General features: G+C 41.3%; 1 protein-coding gene and 1 pseudogene across 1 annotated transcript in view; one reads left to right on the forward strand and one right to left on the reverse strand.

The window, feature by feature from the left end:
* The window catches only part of EVI5 (ecotropic viral integration site 5), a 234628-nt gene extending 222704 nt beyond the window's left edge, over window positions 1-11924 (reverse strand). Inside the window, exon 1 of the mRNA XM_043575573.1 lies at window positions 11581-11924. The gene's annotated coding sequence lies outside the window, so the exon portion shown is untranslated. The remainder of the gene's footprint in view (window positions 1-11580) is intronic.
* Window positions 11925-20628: 8704 nt separating this feature from the next.
* LOC122479611 lies at window positions 20629-21844 on the forward strand (annotated as a pseudogene).
* The last annotated feature ends 1367 nt before the right edge of the window (window positions 21845-23211 follow it).

Below are 23211 nucleotides of genomic sequence, written 5' to 3' on the forward strand. Positions count from 1 at the left end.
TGTTAGCAATATGGTCTATCTCCATCAAGATTTCTTTTCTAGGGGCACCTGGGTGGCTTAGTCAGTTGCACATCCAACTCTCAATTTCAGCTCAGGTCATGATCCCAGGGTAATGGGATTGAGTTCCATGTTGAACATGGAGCCTACTTAAGATATTCTCTCTCTCTCTCTCTCTCTCTCTCTCTCTCTCCACTGCCTCTCTCCCTCTCCCCTGCTCATGCTTGCTTTAAAAAAAAAAAAAAATTCTTTTCTATACATATACTAACATAGGAGTATATATGTATATTTTTAACTTAACAAAAGTTAGAGCATACTATACATATTTCTTTGAGAATTTTTTTAATGTACCTTGATCTCCTGTCCTTGTTAGCATTATTAGTAACTTGATTAACAACCTCCTAAAGAGCTCCTCATCATAATACCCAAAGCATATGAATGTCACTTTTAAAAAAATTTTTTTTGTTTATTTATTTTTGAGACAGAAACAGAGCACGGGTAGGGGAGGGGCAGAGAGAGAGGGAGACACAGAATCTTAAGCAGGCTCCAGGCTCTGAGCTGTCAGCACAGAGCCCCATGCAGGGTTTGAACCCACCAACCTGAGATAATGACCTGAGCCAAAGTGGGATGCTTAACCAACTGAGCCACCCAGACACCCCTATGAATATTACTTTATTATTTTTTAAACATTTATTTATTATTGAGAGACAGACCGTGAGTATGAGAGGGGCAGAGAGAGAGTTAGACACAGAATCTGAAGCAGGCTCCAGGCTCTGAGCTGTCAGCACAGAGCCTGAAGTGGGGCTGGAACTCACGAACCGTGAGCCAGATCATGACCCGAGCCGAAGTCGGACGCTTAACTAACTGAGCCACCCAGGCACCCCTTTTAATATTTTTTTAAATGTTTGTTTATTTTTGACAGAGAGACAGAGCATGAACAGGGGAGGGGAAGAGAGAGAGGGAGACACATGTATGAAGCAGGCTCCAGGCTCTGAGCTGTCAGCACAGAGCCCAACCCGGGGCTCGAACCCACAGACCACAAGATCATGACCTGAGCCAACGTCAGAAGCCCAACGAACTGAGCCACCCAGGCGCCCCTGAATGTTACTCTAAATGACAAAAGAAGCTCGGCAGATTAAGTTAAGGATTTTGTGATGAGGAGGTTATCCAGATTAGCTGGGTTGGGCCCATCTGAAGATGTTAAACAGCTGGCTTAGAAGATGGAAGAAGGTGCAAAAATAATATAAAAACAGGGAGGGGCCAAAACATAAGAGACTCTTAAATATGGGGAACAAAGAGAGGGTTACTGGAGGGGTTGTGTGAGGGGGGATGGGCTAAATGGGTAAGGGGCATTAAGGAATCTACCCCTGAAATCACTGTCGCACTATAAGCTAACTAACTTGGATGAGAAAGAAAGACAGAAAGACAGAAAGACAGAAAGACAGAAAGACAGAGAGACAGACAGAAAGAAAGAAAGAAAGAAAGAAAGAAAGATCCACAGAATGCAATGCACATATAAGTAATGCAACTCTAACAGCTGGAAAAGGCAAGAAAACAGATTCTACCCTTGGGAACAGCCCTGCCAATATCTTGACTTTAGCCCTGTGAATCAGACCTCTGGCCCCCATAACTGTAAGAGACTTAATTTTTTTTAAGCTAAGTCTGTTAATTTATTACAGTAGCAATAGGAAATACAGTATATACACACACCATATTACCTTAACTGTATATCATGCTATCATAAGAATGTACCACATTTTAGTTAGCAATCCTTTACTGATGGCTACTTGGGTTGTTTTCTTTTTTTTTTTTTTCTTAAGTTTATTTATTTTTGTGAGCGAGAGACAGAGACAGAGAGAGAATCCCAAGCAGGGTCCACACTGTCAGCACGGAGCCCAAGGAGGGGCATGAACTCACAAATGGCAAGATCATGACCTAAGCCCAGACCAAGAGTTGTATGCTTAACCAACTGAGCCACCCAAGTACTCCTACTTGGGTTGTTTTCAATTTTTTATTTTATACCAGGTGCCAAAAATACCTCTAAACATTTGTGTAGTTCTCTAGGAGTTATTCCATAAAGTACAACTACTGGATCAAGAAATATGAAATTTCAGGGCACCTGGCTGGCTCATTCAGCAGAGCATGCAGCTCTTGATCTCAAGGTTATGAATCTGAGCCCCACAGTGGGTGTAAAGATTACTTAAAATAAAAAATAAATAAATAAACAACAAAAGAAATGTGGTATTTCAACCTATATAATATATAAAAAATACATTATATACATTTTAAATATATAAATATATATATATTTAACAGACAGATATAGAAACATGTAAATAACCTCCAAAAAGACTGTACTTTTCTCTCCAAAATCTATTCTTCAGCTCCCTCTAATTACTGCCACACCAATATCCAAAAGCCTAGGACAGATACATCGGGGTCATCTGGCACCTCCCTTATCTTCACCCCACATACCACAGCTCTAGAATCCTTAAGATCCCCCCCCCCCCCGCCCTGTCCAATTCCTTGGAATAGGAGTACATCAATTTTCAACTCTATTACTTTACTGTGTGTTTTCCCTATCTAAAGTCTTGTGCTCCACTGTGCCAGAATAAACTTTCTGAAACTCAGCTCTGATTTAACTAGACTCTTCACAGATTGCTGGCTGAAATGTGGAATGGTATAACCACTTGGGAAACATTGTTTGTAACTGTCTTCTAAAGTTAAAAATGCATCTATCCGCTGACCCAGTAATTCCACCTCTAGTTATTTATCCAATAGAAATGAAAATGTATGTCTCTAAAGAGACCAGTAGTCAAGTGTTCATAACAGCTTTATTCATAATAACCAAATGGGGAAATGGATAAACTGTATTATAGCTATACAATGGATTACTGCCCACCAATTAAAAAGAACTATTGATGTGAGCAACAACATGGCTTAATTTCAAAAACATTATGGTGAACAAAAGAAGCCAGAGAAGAATACACTGAATTATTCAATTTTTATGAGAAGTTCAAGAACAAGAAACTTAATCTGTGGTAAAAGATAACAACAGGGTCTGACTAAAAGAACCATGAAGGATTATTGGGGGGAGAGGTAAAGAGATTCACAAAGGCATATACATTTATCAAAACTCAAATGTGGGGCGCCTGGGTGGCGCAGTCGGTTAAGCATCCGACTTCAGCCAGGTCACGATCTCATGGTCCGTGAGTTCGAGCCCCGCGTCAGGCTCTGGTCTGATGGCTCAGAGCCTGGAGCCTGTTTCCGATTCTGTGTCTCCCTCTCTCTGCCCCTCGCCCGTTCATGCTCTGTCTCTCTCTGTCCCAAAAAATAAATAAACGTTGAAAAAAAAAAAAACTCAAATGTATAGTTAAGTTCTATGTGTTTCACTGTAAATAAATTTACCTCACAAACTTTTAAAGCAATATTAAAATTTAAAACTTACTTCACTCAGCATTTTCCCTTACTAGTTATAAAAAGCCTCAAGATTTAAGACAAGTTAATCACTTAATTACTTTAAAAAAAAATTTTTTTTTTACATTTATTTTTGAGAGACAGAGAGAGGCAGAGCACAAGTCGGGGAGGGGCAGAGAGATCGGGAGACAGAATCAGAAGCAAGCTCCAGGCTCTGAGCTGTCAGCACAGGGCCCGACGTGGGGCTCGAACTCACAAACTGTGATATCATGACCTGAGCTGAAGTTGGACGCTCAACCGACAGCCACGCAGGTGCCCCTTAATTACCTCTTTTTATCATCTCACTCAGAAACAAGAATGTATCAATTGTGCCTTCCCCTGGAGTTTATAAATTTTGTGAGAGCAAGGATTTTGTCCATGTAGAATAGATCACCATTATCTTCCCAATACCTATCATTATGTTTGACACAGAGGAGATGCTAAGTATGTTATTTTTGGTGGTTCTTAATGATTTATTGACAACTGTATAGCTTCTTTAAATTTCTAGATCACTGATTCATTTTTCTGATCTTGTATGTTTACATATAAATGTACCATCATGCTTGGTAACAATTACAAACCTCGCTCATCTGGGGCACCTGGGAGGCTCAGTCGGTTGAGCCTCCGACTTCAGCTCAAGTCATGATCTTGCAGTCCTTGAGTTCAAGCCCCAGGTCAGGCTCTGTGCTGACAGCTCAGAGCCTGCCTGCTTCAGATTTTGTGTCTCCCTCTCTCTCTGCCCCTCCCCCTGCCTCAAAAATAAATAAAAAACATTTAAATAAATAAATAATAAATAAGTAAAATAAACCTTGCTCATCTGACACTAGAAAAGAAGCTTCTCCACATTTTCAAAAAGGCAGTCAGGTTGAGTCTTTAACTTTGTGCTCATCTCTTACATGTATTTCAAATAAATATTCAAAGGCAGACTTTTCATGGGCTTATTCCCTAAAATTCATTCTTTTTTTAAATTTTTTGTTTTATTTATTTTTGAAAGAGACAGAGAGAGAGAGAAAAATGAGGGAGGGGCAGACAGAGAGAGAGGGAGACACAGAATCTGAAGCAGGCTCCAGGCTATCAGCACAGAGCGCAATGCAGGGCTCAAACCCACGAACCATGATATCGTAACTTGAGCCGAAGTCAGCACCTTAACTGACTGAGCGACCAGGTGCCCCCAAAAAATTCATTTTCAATTTACTTCAAGGTCTATCTTCTCACCATCAAGTCTTCTCAACTATCCTAATTTCTGGTATACCTGAAGATATTAAATTTTCCTTCTCTCATGTATCTCACTTAGGTATATTATACAATTGTTCATTAGAGCTACACTTTTATCCAGTATCTGTTAGCACTGATCTAACAAATTTACTAGCATAATTTATGAAAATACTAGATCCATTTTTGACATAGCAAAAAATCTATACCAGGCCAAAAAAGAAGACAGCTATTAATCATTTGAGCACCAACCCAAAGATAAGACAAAATCCCCCTCTTCACTTTTATATCAATGCTTGCACTTTCCTACGAAAAACAAGAGCAATGATCAATAACACAGCCAGTTCTGTTCCTCTCTCTCATCAAGGTCCCTTCCAACAACACAGGAACCAGCAGTTCCTCACGGAGAGAGCCCTAATCATCAACTCACAGGACACTGAAAAGAACAACCAACAATGAAGACCCAGATAGCCAGTCTGACCAGCTTTATGGAACACTTTTCAGAGTATAATTGTGAGGGGTGGATTAGTACAAAGAACAATTAACAAGCACTAAACCCACATTATCTTTGGCCACTTAAAGGATAAACTTCAAACAGCATAGGCAGGGAAAGCTCTCTATAAGTACAGATATCATTTAAAAAAAAAAAAAAAAGGTGGAAATAGCAACAAACACACCAGGCCATTTGAAATAATGAGCAACAGTCAACGGGTTCTATCCACAAAACACTAATTAACCTACATGTTTCCAAAAGGGCATTTTAGCACAGAAAAAGACGGACATGACTTAAAGGTAAATACTTTAAATTGTATACACTTGGCCTAAGAGAAAACAAATGATTTCATTGCGAACTTTTTGTTAAAAACTTTTTTTTTAAATGTTTATTTATTCTTGAGACAGAGACAGAGCGTGAACAGGGGAGAGGCAGAGAGAGAGGGAGACACAGAATCTGAAACAGGCTCCAGGCTCTGAGCTGTCAGCACAGAGCCCCACGCGGGGCTTGAACCGTAAGACCATGACCTGAGCCAAAGTCGGACGCCCGACTGAGCCACCCAGGCACCCCAAAAACTCTGTCTTAAAGACCATTTGGAAACCTACTGACTTAGTGTTTTAAAAAAAATAAATAGGGACGCCTGGGTGGCTCAGTCGGTTGGGCGTCAGACTTCAGCCAGCTCAGGTCATGATCTCACAGTCTGTGAGTACGACCCCTGAGTCGGGCTCTGCGCGGAAGCTCAGAGCCTGGAGCCTGCTTCAGATTCTGTGTCTCCCCCCTCTCTGCCCCTCACCTATTTACACTGTTCCTCTCTCTCTCAAAAATTAAAAAAACATTTTAAAAAATGTTAATAAAGAGTGCAAAGAATCACAAAACTATTAGAGAAGCTTAACATAAAACTTCCAGTGGGTGGTTTTAGCTAATTATCAGTTTATGTTAACTATAAACTAAGATCTCTACAACCTTAGTAATAGTTTCCAATTTTTTATGGTATGGAATCCTTCAAAATTAAAAATTCTTCTCCCATGACCACAGGTGGATTGAAATATTATGGATTGAAATGACAAAACCACCATGACTTTTTAGTAACTTTTATGTTACAAATATGCAAGATTATTTACTCATTCACAATTAAATGTTTAAGGTCTATATGGATTTTCAGACCCCTTGCAGAGATACATAGCTCAATCTGTTTTCTCTAGTCACTAATCCCCTCTTTCCCATGAGTTTCCCACTTTTATTAATCATCAGAGAGATCACCATTTGGCTTACCTTTAAAACCATTCCCAATCTTGAGAATGTATGATTCTGGGACAAGTACTTCTCAAAAGAATTTGGGGATTTCTAGAGAAAGGTCCCAATATATTTGGGACCCAATATTTTGTCCCTCCCGACACTCTAGGTAACAGTAAAGAAATTTAAAAGCTATAATCCTTCAAGGAGCAGACAACAGTGAAGGGCAGATGGCAACACATTTTTATAATGAAAGCAGATGATTAAGGTTAAGTTGGCAGATAGAACACACACATCTAATTTTCCTCCCTCATAAAACTCTACTAAAACAAGGAAAAAGATGTTGTTGTGTTCTATTTTTAGCTCATAAACCATAAGGACAGGGAGAATGGAAAAAGAGACAACAGCAATAAAATTTTGGAGGCTGGAAAGAAGATGAATGAGTGGTAATTGACTTTGTCAAAGACAGCCAAATTACAAGCCAGCAGTGCTGGCAATTTAGAACAAACCCAATTTATACTACACAATCCTCAAAAGGCTTAGGAACTGCCAGAACAAAGAGGAACAAGGGAGACCCAAATAAGAAAGGATCAGGTGAAAGCTGTGAACAGTTAGAAACCTAGACCCCATTCCTTCTCCAAGCTGCTGAGTAGCCCATACTCAATGCAGCAGCTGACTGGAGATTTATTCTCTCAAGAGAGCAAACCATAAAAGGTAGAGGACATAAGTATCCCAACAAAAAGAAGCAAATCATGTGACCTTATATACTGAATGTTCTATGACTCATTCCCCAGCCGTGTTTCTTGAATTCCCAGATCACTAGCTACCAAACCTCTACCCTCCAAGCACAAAACTGGAAGATACTCTCAGGCCAATGTGGCCAGACCAAAAGGAAAGACAAACCCTGGAGTAGCTAGCTTCAAACAGTCCAAGTGAACCAATGGTTTCAATCTTGACCACATAGGGGAATCACCTGGACAACTTCAGAAAATACCGATGTTAATCTATAGGGATAGAAATCAGAATAGCAGTTGCCTCTGGGCAGGGAGTGGGGAAGAAAGAACAAAGATATACTAAGGAATTTTACAGGGTTTTCACAATGCTCTGTATCCTATTAGTTACATGGGTGTATACATGGCAAAATCAAACTATTTACTTAAAATGTGTGTGTTTTACTGTAGGCAATCATATCTGTTTAAAAAATATTGCTACCTGGGTCCTACCCTCAAAGATTCTGTTGTATTTAGTCTAGCAGTGTGTCTCTATTTTTTTTTAAGCTCTCCACGTGATTCTACAGTGCAACCAAAATTGAGAACCACTATTCCATTCAGGAGATTATAGAGTAAAACTGGAAGTCAGTAAGCCCCACCTACAAGCTCAGGGCTTCCAATCAGCTTTTAGTCCCCACTCTCAATCATGAAAAAACCAAGGATTATCAAAACTCTGAGGAGGGCCTCAATTACAGAAAAAAAAGTAACTTAGAGGAAACAAACTACACAAGGAAAAGAAAGCTTAAAGAGACTATCTTTAACATTCTCAGATACCGCAACACATAACAAGAAAGAGAATACATAATTGGGTAGAGGACAGGAAGCCAAACCTACAGGCCTGCATAAGGGAATATGGTCAAGAAGCTGATCTACAGGGCATCTGGGTGGCTTAGTCGGTTAAGCATCTGACTCTGGATTTCAGTTCAGGTCATGATGTCAGCACGGAGCCTGCTTGGGATTCTCTCTCCCTCTCACATGTGTGCCAGCTCACTCTCCCTCAAAATCAATCAATAAACTTAAAAGAAGAAGAAGAAGAAGAAGAAGAAGAAGAAGAAGAAGAAGAAGAAGAAGGAGGAGGAGGAGGAGAAGGAGGAGGAGAAGGAGGAGGAGAAGAAAGAAAAAGGGGGGAAAAAAGCTTATTTGCCTCACTCACAGAACCCCAGGAAGGCTCAGGACTTGGAAGTCTCCAGACAGTATATAGTCAGGATGGGAAAGGTATGGGGCTGAAGAGCAGGTTAGTAATTTAAACTCTGCAATATATAGGCCTTTTAGTTTCTCTTCATTTACGTCCTCTCATAAATTTATTCCCTAAAAACAGTGACTTGGAGAGACTCCAGACTCAAAAAAGTAGAATGAAGCTAAGGCTGAAAGCCAAGGAATTAAGCAGAAAAGCATGTATTGTGAATAGCAGCCCCTATCTACCCACAGCCCAATTCCTTTGCTCAGCACTCAGAACAGTGCCAGCCAGGCATATTACCTCCCCCACTCTCACCCCTACCCAGTTGAATTTATATGTCCTTTTTGCATGCTGCCAAACCAATTTTCATAGTAGCACTTATAGTGGAGGATAAAGGTCTCTTCTTGAATTTCTACTTACCCTCCTAGATTCTAAACCCCTAAGGGCAGGGGAAGCATCTTAATCAGCTTTGTATCCCCAAAGTCCTAACACAGTGATTGTCAATATACTCAACACTCTAGAACTCTTTAATTGGTCCTAGACACTACACCAAAGGAAAAAAAAAAAAAAAAAGAAAGAAAGAAGTGAAAAAAGAAATAACAAACAAACCAGCTTGGAAAACTAGAACATACAAGGTGTAGTTTAGATTAGGTCGCAAATGAAGATTAAAGACTTAGATCAGCTGTACTTTTTTTTTTTAAGTTTATTTATTTATGAGAGAGAGAGACAGCACAAGCAGGGGAGGGGCAGAGGGGAGAGGGGGAGTCGGGGGAGAGGGGGAGTCGGGGGAGAGGGAGAGAGGCATAGAATCTGAAGCAGGCTCCAGGCTCTAATCTGGTCAGTGCAGAGCCTGACACAGGGCTTGAACCCACAAAGTGTGAAATCATGACCTGAGCCAAAGTCGGACGCTCAGCCAACTGAGCCACCCAGGTGCCCCATATCCGCTGTACTTCTATATACTGGCCACAAGTATTTTAAAATATCACTTACAATAATGTCAAAAATTTCAAATACCTAAGATTAAACAATAAAAGATGTGCAAGACTTTTACACAGAAAACTACAAAACATTACTGAAATTTTAAAAGACCTACATAGAGATATATACTATGTTCATAAATTGGAAAACTCGATATTAAGATGTCAGTACTCTCCAAATTGATAGATTCAATTCCAATTTCCAAAATTTGTTGAAATTGACAAGAAGATTCTGAAATTTATATGGAAATGCAAAGAGCCAAAACTGTCCATTATTAAGGAACAAAGCTGGAGGCCTTACACTATCACACATCAAGGATTATACAATTACATTAATACAGGAATATTGGTGCAAGGATAACAAATAGACCAATAAAACAGAATATCAAGAAACAGATCCACACTTAAACAGTCACCTGATTTGTGAAATAGTGCCACCAGTGCAGAGGGACAAGTATGGTTATTTTCAATAAACAATGCTGGGTCAAAAAGATACCCACCTGGTAAAAAGTGAATTTTGACCCCCTATAATCCATGGAAAACTTACTATAAATTGTACACTTTAAATGTGAAAATTAAAACAAAAATTTTGTAAGGTAACACAGGAAAACATCTACATATTCTTAGGCTAAGCAAGATTTCTTAAATAGGAGACAGCAGTAATCATAAAGGAAAATAGTAAATATACTTCATTAAAATTAAGAATGTCCATCCACCAAAAAAACACCATTAAAAGAGTGAAAAGACAGAATGGAAATAAGATAAAGTATGTATAATTTATAGACAGGGTGTGTGTGAACCTCCCAGAAAGGACTCATATCCAAAATATTATAAATTAAAAAAATAAGACTCAGGCATTTTACAAAAGACCTATAAATAGCCAATAAAAGATAAAACCACAATCATCAAGAAAATGCAAACTAAAACCACACTAATATATTACTGCACTTCTATCAGAATAGCACAAAGGTTTCAAACTGACAAGCACCAACAAGGATGTGGGGTAACTGGATTAACATTCTCTAATTAGCACAACCACTTTGCGAAAATGTTCAACAGTATCTAATACTTGAGTTTATCATCCACATACCTCACAAACCAACAATTCCACTCCTAGGTATAAACCCCAACTTAGTAATGTTCTGTTTCTTGATCTGTGGTGGTGTACTTAGTAAAAATCCTTTACCTACCCACTTAGGATTGTGCACTTTTTCTGCATAGTATACTTTAATAAGCTTTCTAAGTTTCCTTGACACACAGTTCTCAGAGACCTTAAGGCTAGCATTTTAGAATAGACAAGAAGCTTCAGGTAAATTCAAGACAGGTTACTTAAAAAAAAAAAAAAAAAAAAAAAAAAGCTATTAACACATTATCAGCCCAGAACAAAGGCAAAAACCAACAGATAGTTTTACTTGGTCTTCAAAGAACACTGGATTTCTTTCTTTCAGCAAAGAAAGGGGTTTATTATTCTACACTGCAACCCAAAGAAAAGATATCTTTGCAAGAAAATACTGCTTTTCAAAATCACCTCTAACAACAACGGATAGGAGGAAAGCAAAGGAACCATCCCAAAAGTTTTGGTTTAACTCTTCGGGGAAAGGATGACAAATGACTTGATCTAAAACGCCCAAAGAAACAGACACAAAGAAATCACGGCAATTCTAAAACAAACACGAACACCACAATTCCATCTACCGGAAATTCTGCGGTTAATTTGAGGCTTGCCCCGCTAGTCATAAGGTGATTCAGTGATGGCTACTAACGCTGTCCAAGGATACCCCAGGGAGTCACCTAGCACACCTGGCTTGCCCATCACTTGCCTGGCGACTCTGCCTTGCACAGAATCCCGGAGGCCAAATGAAGACGCCAACTTTGCAAGTAAGGGCGCAGGTGGTCTCACTCCATCAGGGCACCCGGAGGGAACGGACTTCTGGCCTCGAGGGCGGGCATGAAACGTCACTCTCCCACACAGGATTTGAGAGAAAGCGCCCCCGAAGCTCCCCGTTCCCTCCACCTCCCTGGGGCTCCACTGGGAGACCAGCTAGCGAGTTTTCTCCTCAGAGCCCACGGGAGGACGGTCCCGGGCCGCCGCGGCCTCAGGGAACTTAGGCCCTGGCGGGGCCGGGCGCGCCCGCCCCGCTCGCGCCGCAAGTTTGGTGGCGGCCCCCACTCGCCGCGCCTCGGCCCCGCTGTGCGCCCCGCGGAACCCGGGCTCGCGGCCCATCCGGCCTCCCGGCCCGCCCGGCCTGGCGCGGCGCCCCTCACCTTGGAAACGTTGGGTGGACTCCGCCGTAAACATTAACTTCCCATCCAGCCGGCAGCCTCGCCGCCGCGTCTCAGCGCCTCGGCCCCGGCTTCGACTCCGCGGGCCGCCTTCCCCGCCCGTTCTCAAGCGCCGAGCTCACTGACGAGCTCTGAGCCGCCTCCAACCCTCAACCACCCCTCTGGGCACCGCCACTGCCTTAACTACTACCCGACCCCAACCCTGCCCGCCCGCAGGCTACTCCAGGGTCTGGCCGGCCGCGTCAGGGAAGCCCAAGGCGCAGGCGCGGCAGAGCCTTAAAGAGACCGGCAGCCTCTACCGCATAATGGGTTCGAGCAGGTTAGGGGCCGGGCAGCCGGTCGCGAAAAAGAGAAACCGAAGGGATTGGGCCGTGGGGAACGGGGGCGGGGAAATCCCTCTCCCTCCTCCGCCTCTCTTTCAAAGCGCCAGCCCTCAGCCTTACAAATTGCAGACTTCCCCAGTCTCCTGAACCGCCCCTCGCCTGTAAGAGCAGCACAGGACACACCCCCTCGGGGGCCCGAGAAGACCCCAAGCTTGGAGCTGCAGGCTTTGCTCTACCGCATCGCCCACGCTCCTCCTAGGCCGCGGGCACGCGACGCAGACGCGCAGGCTTCGAGAGGCCGTCCCGGCTCCCCGAGAGGTGACTTAGGTCACTCTGAAAAACAATAATCAGTGTGCAAATAGCACTTATGATTGCAAATCCCTCTACCATCAGTCATCTCGACAAACAGGGTTTATGCAAAGTCCCGCAGGGGGCAGAACCTGGGCACAAATACATGCAGTCCAGCCAGGCAACCATCCAGTATCAACGAAGAAATTCTTAGAAGTACGTACTTAGTTTGGGACAGAAACTGTCTACTAATTCCGGTCTAACCCCGGGAAAAACGGGCAAGAAAAATAATAAAGATAATACAAATTGCCTTCATTATACATTTAGAAGTTACAAAATGGGAGTAAGTATCAGCACACACACAAAAAAAAAATCCAAAATTGTTTGCCTAGAAATTAGATAGTCCCTGGTTATTTTCTGACGCAAATTTACGGTTTCCAGAAAGGGTTTCACTGTAGTAAGCATTTCATAAAAAGAAAAGCGCTCCACTTTTTTTTTTTAAACAGGCTTAGGAAACACTAAAAAATAGGAAGTAGAGCCATGCCCTCCATCCAGCTAAAAACTTTGAAACCTTGAAATTTTATGAGGCAAATTTTTTCATAACTTAGGTCATGCCATTATTTAAAGTTAATTTCAATTGACAATTTTATTGCAACAATCCATTTTGTATAAGAAAGCTAACAGACATCTTGAAAAATCTACCTTTCCCTCCTATATTACATCTATCAGCAAATCCTGTTGATTTCACCTTTGAAATTTTCTTTGGATCTGTTCTCTTCTATCTCTTCCATCACCACCCTAGTCCACCTGTATGGGGGTGGAGGGGTGCCTGACCTAGTCTTCTAAATGGCTTACCCACATGCCCCTTAGTTCCTCTCTCATGGCTTCTCCGCACAAAAGGCTATGTGACCAAGTCACACTGTACAGGTAAACCACTTTAATAGCTTTCCATTCTCTTGGACAAAAACCCTCAGCTAACCAAGCCTAATATGGTCAGATGTCTGGCCCACCTCTTCTCTCCATCTCTTCTCACTGTTTTAGACTACCCATCTCCTCCATCCTGCTGTCTCTTTTCCAGCCACACTGGCCTTTTCCAATCCTTCAAATCTTCCTCTCTTGACAGAGCTTTTGCATATGCTTTGCTCAATGCTTAGAAATCTTTTCCAACCCTCAAAGCTCTTTCCTCAGTCGGCTCTTGTCTGTACCTCTGAGGAGCACCCTTGGACCTTCTCACCTTGGTCCCTTCCTATCATACTGCACTGAAACTGTAATTGTATGATTATTTTGTTGAATTTTTATTCCCTCCTCAACTGGATTATTACATCCATAAGTCCAGGAGCTTGGTTTTCTTTGGTTCATAGTTGTATTTCCATATTTGTCAATGTGTATCTGTTTAATCAATGACTGAAAATCATAGAATGTTAGAATTTGAACTAGATGTGGTTTAAAGATTACCTAAGTCATGTACAAAATGTCACAATTTGACATTTGTAATCAGAATCTAAAAATAACTCCAGTTATTTGTAAAACTGATTTCATATTGTTTTAACTGGGCTGTCACAAGATTCTTTGGGCAAACTTTAAAACAGAGTTCTCAAAGCACCTTGTAAAAACCACTGTATTAATAATGGCTACAGGATGGGCCCACATGGAACTAATAACACTTGCTGCTTCAAGAGAGGAAAATAGGGTAACTGGTAGACAGGAGTAGATAGGAGACTTTTGACCGCCTGCCCTTTTGTACCTTTTCAATTTCTAACCATGTGAATATATTACCTACTAAAAAAATAAATAAATGACACAAAAGAGTGCTTACTGTATGATTTTATTTATTTGAAGTTCCAAAACAGGCAAAACTAATCTGTAGTGGAAAAAAACAGAACTGGTTGCCTCTGGCAGGGAATTTATTGGGAAGGTACAGGAGAGAAATTTCTGGGTGATAAAAATGCTCTAAATCTTGAAAGGGTGTGAGTTACACAAGTGTGTTCGTTTTGTCAAAAAAAAAGTGTGTGGTTAACATTTCAATTAATGTGAATTTTACCTAAAAAAGTATATAAAAATAAATGCGGCATACTATTTTAAAAATAAGCTAACACACGGTTGAGCACTCTGTGTATGAGTATTGGCAAGGGCTATACATACATTATCTCTCTTAATCTTCATAGTATGCTCATCAGGCAGGTATTTATAACCCCCTTGCATATGAAAAAACTGAGACTTAGTAAATACCAAGTAACTTGCTCCTATTTATACAAACTGAAAAATGGTGAGACAGAGCTTGGAATCCATTCCGTCTAATGCCAAGTGGTTTATATATATTGTCCACTAGATCAAGAGCTTTGCAATGATTGGAATCGTATTCTGTCTTAGGCTTCTCAGTAGCCCAAGTGTTTTTTTGCATACTTGCTGTTCAATGTATTTTCAATGAATGGTAAATAATAAGCTTGGTGATTTTATTGATTGAAATTATATATATATATATATTTTTTTTAATGTTTATTCATTTTTGAGAGAGAGACAGAGAGTGAGCAGGGGAGGGGCAGAGAGAGAGAGACACACAGAATCTGAAGCAGGCTCCAGGCTCTGAGCTGTCAGCACAGGGCCTGATGTGGGGTTCGAATTCACGAACTGTGAGATCATGACCTGAGCCAAAGTCGGGCACCCAACCCACTAAGCCACCCAGGCACCCCGAAATTATATTTTTTAATTGGCCCTACACATATACATATATAGAAAATATATATACATGCTCATATATTCCAAATAATCTAAATAATCAGCACTGCTGTGCTAAATGCTGAGATACTTTATCTTAAATGAAGTCATTGGCCTGAGGAAAGGAGTTTATTCCATTAGCCCTGACCCTCCAGCAATCTCCCTGGTTTATGCCTTTCCTTCACTCACTCAATTTTTTTGACAAAAGAGCTTACACTTTAACTTGTCACTGAAATAGCTCAATCTAACCAGAGAAATAGCTAATTCTGATTTCTCACAAGTGCTTGAGCACTTGCGTAAGTGAAATTCCACCGTGTGAATTCCACACCAACACCACCTCTGCTCCAGCTCTCCACCACTCTGCTGTTCACACTCTGGAACTTCAAAATAGAGGAAGCATGGGTGCAGTGGGCAGTGGCACCCACCTTGGAGACAAATTTGAGGTCAATTCAATTAGCAATTCAAAGTTTTCTCTGTTCTAATGTTGCAACCCCTTAGCATTGATTTTTGTCACTGTACAGGATAGCGTCTGAGCTCTATTCCCTCTAAACCTGGCAAGGGTTAAATCTCAGAACACCATGCTCTCAAGTGCCAAAGGTGTTTTATAAGTCAGACATGTGAGTCATTGCTCACAGAAAGGAAAAGCAAAGGAGGCATTTCCTTGAGAGGCAAAAACTACCCAGTGTATGGAAGAGGAACTCATCAGTGTAGTCAAACCCATTTGTGAACAACACCACACACTCACCCTGGTCTCCTGGCATTTGCGGCTTCCTTAAAGAGCCAGGGCATCTCAGTTACATTCTCTGACTGCACTGTCCAATACAGCAGCCACCAGCCACATGTGATTGGTTTACCTTTAAACTTAAATTAAAATTTGAGTTTCCCACTCCCACTCACACATTTCAAGCGCTCAATAATAGTCACACATAGCTACTGGCTACTATCTTGGACAGCACAGATATAGAACATTCCATCCATCGAAAGTATTCTTGGCAGTGCTCTACTAGAAAAAGGAGAGGGGCATCCGGGTGGCTCAGTCACTTAGGGTCCAGCTTTGGCTCAGGTCATGATCTCATGGTTTGTGAGTTCAACTCCCACATCAGGCACTGCACTGTCAGCTTAGGATTCTCTCTCTCTTCCTCTCTCCCTCTGCCCCTCCCCAACTCAAACTCAGCCTCTCTCTCTCTCTCTCTCTCTCAAAATAAAAAAAGTTAAAAAAAAAAAAAAAAAAGAGGGGCACCTGGGTAACTCAGTCAGTTAAGCTTCTGACATTGGCTCAGGTCATGATCTCACAGTTCCTGGATTCGAGCCCTGCGTCGGGCTCTTGCTGCATTGGGCTCCAGCTCAGAGCCTGGATTTTGGATTCTGTGTCTCCCTCTCTCTCTCCCTGCCCCTCCCTGGCTTGCTCTCTCTCTCTCTTTCTGTCTCTCTCTCTCTCTCTCTCTCCCTCTCTCTCAAAAATAAATAAAAACATTAAAAATGAATGAATGAATTAATGAATGAAAAAGGAGAAACAATACTCCGGTGCAACTCCTAATGTTCAAAATATTCTGCTTTGAAAAAATGAAAAAGTTCATGATGAAATAGTGAAAGCCTATTTCAGTTGGCTCATTGCTTTCCACAACATGAATCCAAATTTAAGTTAAGCACAAAAGTTGTGGCCTCTCCAAGTATTGAGGTTATGAGGATGGCTTTAAACTTACCACTTTACTTCTACCATATTCTATTGTTTGCAAGACACATTATCTTAGAAAAGAACATTGTTAATTGACAGAAGTCTATTGCCCTCTCTTGGCACTTCGTGCACAGGTAGAGAGACTAGATCTGCCACAGTTGTTTGTAGTAAACGACCAGCTCTCTGGCTCTAGAGTTTGGGCATCATTTTTATATGTGATATTAGACATTCACACTATCAATCCAACAACAGCTTCTAACCAAAATGAGACATCAATAGAGTGCCAATTTTTATCCCACCCAGCAAAAGCCTGTTCTTTTCTTGACTTTCTGAGATAACTGTTTTAAAGCAAGATAAAATTTGCTGCCACTAGAACAGTAATTCCACGTAAACTATCCAATTATCTGGGAACTAGTAACCTCTACATTCATGCAAGTGACTAGATTGTGACCTAAAATTTCAAGTGTGCATGTCAAAATTGTGCTTTAACCTCTTCGAGATCCAATCTTATCATCCGTAAACTGGAAATAAGAATAATCATATCTACCTAAGCACTGAAGTGACAGTTAAATGAAATAGTATATGCAAGGCACATAATAAGCATTCAACAAATGGTAGCTATTGTAATTGCTGTTATCCAAAGCCACAAAGTACCAAGGTGCAAAATTAAAAAGAATAAGGATTTTTTTTAAAAGACTCTGATTAGAAAAATCCTGACTCTACCACCTGTTAATGGGTCTTTAAACTCTGTAAGTTGGGGCGCCTGGGTGGCTCAGTCAGTCGGTTAAGCGGCCGACTTCGGCTCAGGTCATGATCTCGTGCTCTGTGAGTTCAAGCCCCGCGTCGGGCTCTGTGCTGACAGCTCAGAGCCTGGAGCCTGTTTCAGATTCTGTGTCTCCCTCTCGCTGACCCTCCCCTGTTCATGCTCTGTCTCTCTCTGTCTCAAAAATAAATAAAAACGTTAAAAATAAATAAATAAATAAACAAACTCTGTAAGCTTCTGTGTCTTCATCAGGCAAATAAGAGTTGCCAAAGATTGATGTATTGTGAGATGTGTTATTTCACGTGAAAATGGTCTAACAGTAAAGCACAAACTTTAGCTAATGTTAATTAACGCTCTGCCCTCTCCTCCACAAAAAAAGGATGAGGAAGCTACATTAAGAAGGCATTACTTTACAGTAAAATTAATTTAGCTTTTATTACAAACTACACTCCTAAACAACAAGGGAAGCAACAACTGCTGAAGTCATCATTGAAAGACCACACAACTTTCAACATTATCACCATGTGGAACTATGAATGAATACTGTGGTACCCAGTCATTTTTCTCAGCTATTCTTTTTCTCCACATGAGAAATTTGGAGGCCTTATGGACTCATCAGTTCTCCTCTGAGAATGTACATTCAAAAAAGATAACCAGTAGCTAATTACATCAAGGGCAGAAACTACTGAATTACAAAAAGTCAATTACTAAAATACCTTTCTTACAGGTGCAAAATTAAACCTAACACTCCATAAATTCTTGTTAATCCCTCAAATAGTCAAAATACAATAACATTCTTAAAATAAAACTGAATAAGTGTTGCCAAGCTGTTCTGTGTTTCAAAGACTAAACAACGTATATAAACACTAACTCAATAACAAAATATTTCCTGTTGCAGTGCTTACATTTTTATAAGTTCTAATAGAAAATCAAACACTGTAGACATTTACCTGTTTCCCATTAGCATTTCTGAAGGCAGCAGTCATTTTGGTAACCATGATAAGCAGAGAAGACCAGGAGACTAGGGATTTCAATTGAATTTATAGCTGACTCATAGGGAGTGTTTACAATGACATTGCCACTGGGATCCACCCATTTAACACCCTTTCAGTTCCCTATACATATGTTAGTAGGACCTTTAGAGGAAGCTGGGAATGTGGAGGACTAAAAATGCAGTAACCAAAGCTTTTTGGTCTTATGAAAAACTAATTGATTTTGTTTTTCTTCCACCTTTCCTTCCTCTCTATTTTCCTCCCTTCCCCCTACCTCCTTCCTTTCTTCTTTTTTCCTTCCTTTCTTAAATGGTTTGATATGTCTCAGAATGACAACTGAATATGAACTGTTGTGTTTAGGGTGCTGACTCTGAGGCATCGGCTAGATAGAAGCTTCTAAATGTTAGGTGATTTCAGCTCTTAGGATTTGGCACTAGACAAAATTATTAATCTGGTAGGATTTACCTTTGTGGTTATTTTTTTACTCTTGAGTTTTTGGAATACTGTAGACTATTGTGTTCTATCAATGGATATTGCATTTGTATTACTTAGGGCTATTAACCGGGAGTTTACTGTGAAATACAGAAACAAGTGATATACTTTGTGAGAGATATCTAAATAAGAAATATTCTATTCTCCACTATTCTCCCATTCTCTTGAAAGAGATCTCCTATAATATGTTGGTTTTAGAAGACTGCCTCTCTAATAATGATAGCTTATATTTTAGAAGTCTTACCATGAGTTGGGCTATGGAAGCACTTTTCATCTTAATCTTCACCATAACCCTATTACGATCCTCATTTACAAGTGAACCCTGAGCAAGAATGCTCATTACAAGTGAACCCTAAGAGTGCTTCATTTATTTACTCATTCATTCAGTCATTCACACACAAACATATTAAGTATATACAATTGTGTCAGGCAGTTTCCTAAGAAGGACAAAAACTAACACTCTCAGCTCCTACATGTCAGCAGTAACATTATGTGCTTCTACGTGAGGCAGGCATCGTTAGACCCATTTACAAGATGAGGAAACTAAGGCTGGTCCAAAGCCACAATGATAGTAAAAGGAAAAGCAAAAATGCAAGCATCAGTCTCTCTTCATTACAAAGCCTATATTGTTTGGAGTTACAAAAATGTAGTACCTGTATTCAGGCTCTAGTAAGAACATTTAGTCTGGTGTAAAAGACAGACATATGAACAAATAAATGGACAATAACAATATATTCTTTCATATGGTGGAATATATATATTACAGTGGAAACATACAAAATGGGGAGTACATAACCTAGCTGAGGGAGTTGTACTATTTTCATCTGCCCACACCCCCTCTGTCTTCTATCAGCAGGTGTAGGTGCCTGACTCAAGCTAAACCAATCACTTTACCCCATGACCACACTGACTGGACTGGGAGAGTCATGCCCTGGGATTTTTCAAACCAGAGCTGGTGTGCCTTCTCATTATGAAGCTCTAAAGATATGAACCCAGAGATCCTGGCTATATTCAGGGAAACAAAAATGAGATGGAGAACATCTTGAAGATATTAGAATCCCTGGTTCCAGTAAATCCTGCTTTCACTGAGCCTTATATATGTTATACTTATTAAAGCTGGTTATTGTAGTAGACACTTTTCTAGATACATGTAATAGCCATCCTCTAATTTGGCCAAGTGATCTTAACTGCCAGTTCTTCATGAGCCTGTGCAGACCCTCACACATTGAATGAGGGCTGGTCTGTGTAACCAATAAAATGCGGCAAAAGAGACAGAGTATAACCTCTGAGGCTAAGTCATCAGGGCACTGGAGTTTTTGCCATGTTTTCCTATATGGCTTGCTTTGGGGGAAGGCAGTCACCATGTGTGAGGGGCTTTATGAAGAAAAAAAAATCCCATCATCACCCAGGACAAATCTGACAGCCACTCAACGAGCCACCACGGAAGTGGATCCTTCAGCCCCTGGGAACTTTTTCAAATGACATCTGTCTGAATCTCATGTGAAACCCCAAGCCAGGACCAGTCAGAAAGCTGTTCCCAAATTCCTGATACATAGAAACTGTAAGAGATAATAAATGTTTACTGTTGTCTTAAGGCAACAGAGCCTGGAACCTGCTTTGGATTCTGTGTCCCCCCTCTCTCTTTCTGCCTCTCTCTCTCTCTCTCTCTCTCAAATATAAACATTAAAAAAAAATAAAATAAAAAGAAGTGGAATCTGAAGGAGCGGAATCCAGCGAGGTACCCACATTTGAGCTCTTCGTGTTCTTTGCTTCTGAGAGTTGCCATAACTTTCCATTTGGAGATCGAAGCATTCAGATGGCAGATAACAGGTTTTCAGATGGTGTTCCTTCAGATGGCTTAGAGGCTGCTAAAAATGCAAGTAATACAGAAAAGCTCACCCCCAGGTGATGCAGAACCCTCAAATATTGGAAGCTTTACAGGAATGGTTTGACAATGTCTCCCACACTCCTTCAAGTTACGTTGACACTTTACCTAGAGCAGTGAAAAGAATCAACATGTTGAAGCAGCTGCAGGTGAATGTGCTCACATAGAGGCCAAGTTCTATGAGGAGGTCAATGGCCTGGAGAGAAAATATGCTGACTGTACCAGCCTCTCTTTGGCAAGAGAAGAGAATTCATCATTGGTGATGTTGAGCTGGCAGATGCAGAATCAGAGTGGTACAAGTGAAAATGAAGAGGACAATAAATTGGCTGAAGACATGAAAAATAAAGTAGTCATAACAACAAAAAAAAAAAAAGAAGAAGAAGAAGAAGAAGAAGCAGCAGCAGCAACAGCAGAGGAGCCAAACCCCAAAGGAATTTCAGAGTTTGGATTTACAATCTTTTGAAATGAGATACACTAAGTGAATTAATCCAGGAGTATGATGAACTGATCTTGAAGCACCTGCAGGATATTAAAGTGAAATTTTCAGACCCTGGGCAGCACATGTCTTTTGTATTAGAGTTCCACTTTGAACCCAATGACTATTTACCAATTCAGTCCTGACAAAAAAATTTAGGATGAAATCAGAGCCAGATAAGGCCTGATCTCTTTTCCTTTGAAGGTCCTAAAATAGTTGACTGTGACGGGTGTGTTATTGACTGGCAGAAAGGAAAAAATGTACAGTCAAAGCAATCAAGAAAAAGTAGAAACATAAGGGCCCAGGCACGGTGAGAACAATTGCCAAACAAGTCCCCAACGACTCATTTTTCAACTTTAGCCAGCTGAAAGCATCTAGGAATAGAGGATCACTGGATAAAGACTTGGAATTCATGTTAGCCTCCGACTTTGAAATTGGACACTTCTTTTGTGAGCAGATGGTACCGCAGGCCATGCTCTACTTTGGAGGAGGCCATAGAGGATGACAACAATTTGATGAAGGTGAGGAAGGGGAAGAAGAGGAATTAGAAGGTGAGGAGGAGGAAGAAAATGAGGACGATGTCAAAATTAACCCCAAGGAGCCCAGCCAGCCCTCCTAGTGCAAACAGCAGGAAGAAGTGAGTGTGCCCTGCAGGTGGGGCCTCTGCCAGCAGATCGCACTCAGGACTCACTGCGGCCACAGCACAACCGTATTGTCAGTCCTTACATCTAACTTGTTTTCTTTTCTTTTCTTTTTTTTTTAACTTGTTTTCAAGTGCATGATTTGACGTTAACTTTTCCTTTACCCTTCTTATTTTTGCTTAACCTGTACAATGCATTCAGAAATGCATTTCTGAAATAGAAGGTTTGATTCCAGCAGCCTCTAAGGCCTTGGGTGCAGTTCAGTGGACTTTCCCAGGCCCTGCCCTTGGGATGGCCCTGTAGACCCTGGGGGCAGTGGAAAGTCAGTTGATACCAAGGGCAGATGTCTGGGGATGTGGTTCCAAGGCATCTAGAACCAATTACACCACTTCGCATTTGGACTGGATTCTTCTTTCACGTGAAGAAACCCACACACCTCGCGTTTCCCACCACTTGGTGTCCTTTGCTCTAATTGTCTCAGTAGAGGAGAGTCATGTTTTCCTTAGAGCGTTCTTTCTTCGGTTTTGTCTTCCTTGGGGTGGAGTAGGGGGTATGTGCACCCAAGCCCCGAGGCACAAGTGTTTGTGGTTCATCCTCGCATTTATTTATTCTTTCCTGCTCGTGAGGGCTTGGGACTCATGCTGTCACTTGTCTGTACAGTTTCTGAAACCATGTGTGTGATTGGTGACTGGGTGACTTGCCAGGTGGGTGTGGTGGTAGCTCCCACAGGAGGGAGGTCTGAATAGAAGGAACCTGGCTTGGACTGGCCAGGCCAGCAGCTGAGGGCAGGAGCTCATTTTTTTCTTTCTTTCTTTCTTTCTTCCTTCCTTTCTTTCTTTCTTTCTTTCTCTTTCTTTCTTTCTTTCTTTCTTTCTTTCTTTCTTTCTCTTTAACATTTTTATTTATTTTTGGCAGACAGAGACAGCGTGAGCGGGGGAAGGGCAGAGAGAGAGAAAGGGAGACACAAAATCCAAAGCAGGCTCCAAGCTCCAAGCTCCAAGCTGTCGGCACAGATCCCTACACCAGCTCGAACCCACCAACCCTGAGATCATGACCTGAGCAGAAGTCCCACCCACTGAGCCACCCAAGTGCCTCCACGATCTCCTTTTCATGACCTACAGACCACCAGCTGTGGCAGGGGATTGTGGGCAAGGCCCCAGGATTTGCCAGGCTTCTGCGGTGAGCAGCCTGGCCTGGGAAGGGCCGCTTTTCCTTCTAGTGTGTGCATCCAGTCTTGCTTTCTCAGTAGCCCCTGTTCCTTGGCCCTCTGATCATCTTGTCTTCAAAGTCTTGTGTTCAGAGTGACCTGGTTTTGGCCAGTGGGAGGGGTTTCCAAGTGTGCGACCACTTGGCAGCCAGAAACT

Source organism: Prionailurus bengalensis, chromosome C1 (assembly GCF_016509475.1).
Source record: "Prionailurus bengalensis isolate Pbe53 chromosome C1, Fcat_Pben_1.1_paternal_pri, whole genome shotgun sequence".
Taxonomy (NCBI): Eukaryota; Metazoa; Chordata; class Mammalia; order Carnivora; family Felidae; genus Prionailurus; species Prionailurus bengalensis.